Source organism: Microtus ochrogaster, unplaced genomic scaffold, assembly GCF_000317375.1.
Source record: "Microtus ochrogaster isolate Prairie Vole_2 unplaced genomic scaffold, MicOch1.0 UNK1, whole genome shotgun sequence".
Taxonomy (NCBI): domain Eukaryota; kingdom Metazoa; phylum Chordata; class Mammalia; order Rodentia; family Cricetidae; genus Microtus; species Microtus ochrogaster.
The window spans coordinates 15089353-15093780 of record NW_004949099.1 but is presented as its reverse complement, the minus strand read 5'-3'; positions in this window follow the sequence as shown (position 1 = coordinate 15093780).

Sequence of the window (4428 nt, the reverse complement as noted above, 5' to 3'; positions counted from 1 at the left end):
TTTTTTTTTTTTTAAATATACAGTCTACTGACTTCTGTACTGGGGAAGGGGTGTGCCACAGCGTGCATGGAGAGGTCAGAGGACAGCTTTTTTCTCTTTACCCCTTCCATGGATGAAGCACAGACCCCTGAGTCTTCCTGGTAAATGCCTTTACCTGCTGGGGCCTCTCCCTGCTCCCTATGCATTTTCAAAACAAAACAGACTTACTATTGCCTGCCTAAACCCAACTTTGATATTTGGTGAGAAGTGATGGCTACAACTGAGTGACCAAAAGCCTGGAAATCTAGAAACTGGATTTTTATCTCATCTCTTCTCCCCTTGTGAGCTTGGGCTAGTAACCTAAACTCAAGAAATTCCCAAGCCTCAGTGTATATGTAAGCACCCCAGAGCCCTGCACATGCTGTGTAAGGCTCTACCACTGAGCTAAGTCCTCAACCCTTGAAGCCTCGCTTTTCTCATTGTAAGTAAGGTCAAGAAGATGGTTCATAGGTAAAGGCACTTCCTGCCAAGCTAGGACCTAAGTTGATTTTCTGGAGCCTCGCATGGAAGGCGATAACTGACTCCCACAAGTTGTCCCCTGATACTTAGACGTGCCCACTGCTCCAAAGACACAATGGAAAGGAGGGAAGGGAAGAAGGGAAGGAGGGAGGGAGGGAGGGAGGAAGGAAGGAAGGAAGGAAGGAAGGAAGGAAGGAAGGAGGAATGGAGGGAAGAAGGGAAGGAAGGGAGGGAGGGAGGAAGGAAGGAAGGAAGGAAGGAAGGAAGGAAGGAAGGAAGGAAGGAAGGTGGCTATGAGGCAATCAACACATTGGCTATGATTCTAAAGTGTTCAGGCAGCTGCTGTTTTATTATCATGGGCATCAGTTCTTACAGGACAAGGAAGGAGAGGGCAGGAATCTGGAAGGGGCTCTTCAGCCCTGACCAAAGGAGACAAAGTATGTTAAAACAGTTCCTTGAACTCAGAACCTAACACATCTGACTATTACCACCATGAGCTGCTTTATACTTTTACTTTCAGCTTTTTTATAATGTAGGACCAGCAAGCTAATGCTTGGAGCTAGAGTTTGATCCATGGTACCCATGTGGCAGAAAGAGAGAAGCTAACTCCCTCTGGTTGTTCTCTGACTTCCACGACGCGCACGTACACACACATACACATACAATAAAATAAAAATGATTGCTTATTCAACCTTCGTTTCCCAAGGCCCACCGACTACGTTGTCAACAAAGAAGGGAAGAAGCCTGTTGCTTGACTTGTCTGAGACAAGAGACAGAATCTGGACACAGCCATTACAAAGTTGATCTTAAACAAGCATGGCTCGAACACTTAACCCTAGGCTGTAGACTCAAGCAAAATACTCCCATACCCAGAATAATACCCCTGTCAATTTTGCAGACAAGTTGTCTCCATCTTTAGGCCACCACTGATCAGAACATGTGTCCAGTCTCAAGAAGGTTTTGGGGGAGGATGATATTGAAACCATTGGTCGTCCCTGCCATATGCCGTGTGTCCCTGCAGCTCCGAATGGACCGCTAACTCCACAATGAAATTTAACTTCTCCTTTCTGCCACCCTAACTACCATAGAGCTAAGTCTCTGACATCAAAGCATTCTGCGCTGTACAATACAGCTGCCATGAGCCACGGGCAGATATTTAAATCTAAGGAGTCAAACTCAATAAAATTTAAAATTCAGTTCCTGGATTCTTCAATAGAAACCAGTTCCTCAGGAGTTTCAAGCGCTCAGAACCAAAAGTGGCCAGTGGCTCTTGTATTCCACTGTTACAAGGTTACAGGGAGTTCTACTGGAACCTTCCTCTGGAGAACAAGCCAAGTCCATTCCTGTCACGCTGCTTTGTCCCTTGCGTCACTCTCGGCTTGGGTCAAATGGAACATATTTTTGTGGTGGCTCTTCGGAATTCATGTAGCTCTTTCTTTTCTGTGTGCTGGAGATGGAACCCAAGGCCTCTGTCGCGCTAGGCAAGCGCTCCCCTGCTGAACCCCACCCCCTCCCCCATTCCTTCCTCCTCCTCTCTCCCCTTCCCTCCTTTCTCTCTCTTCCTTTCTTTCCCCTTTCTCCTTCCCTCTCCTGTCCTCATCTTCTCTCTCCAGTCTTCCTCTAGCTCCTTTTTCTCTCCCTCTTCTTTTCCTCCCTCTCTCTTCACTTCCTCCTCCCTTCCCTCTTTCTTCCTTCCCATCTCTTGTCTGCCTTTTCTCTCCCTTTCCTCCTTCTTCCTCTCTCCACTTGTCTCTTTCCCCCTTCTCATTTTCTCCTCCTCCCTCTTCTTCTCTCCCTTCTGCCCTCCTTCACCTGTCCTATTCTCTCTCTCTCCTCCTTCTCCCTTTTCTCCCCCAAGCACCTCGAATTTTTACGGACAAAATTGCACTCTGTAGACCAGGCTGGCCTGGAACTGGCTATTGTAGCCCCTACTGACTGCCAGCTCACTACCCCCCTGCCTTCTTAGCCTACTGAGTGTTGAGATTACAGATCTTGATCACCACGTCCAGCCACCAGGGACTATTTCTCCAGCTTTCTCGTTTAGGGTTTTCTGTTTAAAGCACCTCCCCTGCAGTGGTTCACTGTGCAACCTTCCTCAAACATACATTTCTAGTCTTGTGTTAAACTCCGCTTCCCCCTGTCCCCTTAGGCTGGCCTTGCTGTGTGCACTTCTCTTCTGTCTTGTGTCCTATCTGGAAGTCAGGCTTGCAAAGAGAATAGAGGCAAAGAGGAGCCTGTGTTTCCTTTGGTTCCTACATCCTCCTGGATTTCTTGACTTGCCAGCTTGCAAACTCCCTGGGAAGAAAGTAGGATCTAGATGTGACTGCCGGTCACAGAACTCCCCAAGATTCTTGGGACCTCGCCTATGTAAGATCTCTCTCTACCTTGAATCGATGTGTGTGGTGGAGGGCAAGGGCTGTACCATAGAAGACCCTGGGGACTTCCACCTCGGGGGCTTGATGGCAGAAGTCAGTTGTCACTCATGAGAACATAGGTTAGACTATCCCAGCACTCAAGGAGGCAGAGGCAAGTGGATCTCTGAGTTCTAGGCCAGCCTGATCTATGTAGTGAGAGTTCTAGGACAACCAGGACCACACAGAGAGAACCTGTCTCAAAAGTTAACTAAATAAATAATGGTGGGCCTGTAGGGAGTTCACTGAGAGGGCTCCTGTCCTCACCTGGGTCCCTCAGACTTCAACCCCCTTCCACTCCACAACTGATCCTGATCACGAGGCTGCCAGGCAGTGGTGGTGCACGCCTTTACTCCCAGCACTAGGGAGGCTGAGGCAGAAGCAGGCAAAGGATCTTTGAGTTCAAGGCCAGCCTGATCTGTAGCGTAAGTTCCTAGACAGCCAAGGCTACACAGAGAAATCCTATCTTAAAAAAAAAAAAAAAGATAAATAGATAAACTAAATAAATAATGCTAGGAAAAAATAATTAGAATCTTAACCATAATGATAAATGTTGCCAGGAGATAATGGTACACACACCTTTACTCTCAACACTTTAATCCCAGGCAGAGCAGGCAGATTTCTGAGTTCGAGGCCAGCCTGGTCAATTGAGTGAATTCCCGGGCAGCTAGGGGTGTACAGAGAAACCCTGTCTCAAACAAACAAAAAAACACATAAAAAAGATAAATGTTGCTGGGCGATGGTGGCGCACGCCTTTAATCCCAGCACTTGGGAGGCAGAGGTAGGCAGATCTCTGTGAGTTTGAGACCACCCTGGTCTACAGAGCTAGTTCCAGGACAGGAACCAAAGCCACAGAGAAATCCTGTCTCAAAAAACAACAACAACAACAAAAAAAAAGATAAATGTTTGTGAAGTTTGATAAGATTATGTTGATTTAACTATCATACAAAAGTCAGGTGCAGTGCCACAGGCCTTTAATCTCAATAATTGCTTGGTAGAAGCTGATGAATCTCTCAGATCAAGGCCAGCCTGGTCCAGTGAGTTTCTGGACAGCAAGATCTAAATAAAGGTTCCCTGTTTCTAAATAAATAAATAAATAAATAAATAAATAAATAAATAAATAAATAAATAAAATGACATGATACATAGATTATACCCATAAATGTATACAATTTTTATATCTTTATGTGTCTGTTAAAAATGAACTAAAATTTAAATGCACTGTATAAAGTCTTAGAAGTTTTGTGATTTCTGTGGAAATTTGCCTTTGAGTCCTTACTTATATCTCATAAATGATATGAAGACAGAGCTGAGATGGACAAAGCAGACTGATTACAATGTTCTAAATAAGTATGAAGGATACTTCACAAACCCACTGGGTTTCCTGTCCTTCCCCCAGACTCTCAAAAGCTGACAGGTTTTAGTGAAAAGGCAGGTAACTTAGGATCTGTTGTTAAAGACCCTAGGCTGTGCTCTGTGGTGTCATGACCACCATGGTCATCACTGGTGCTCACATGTG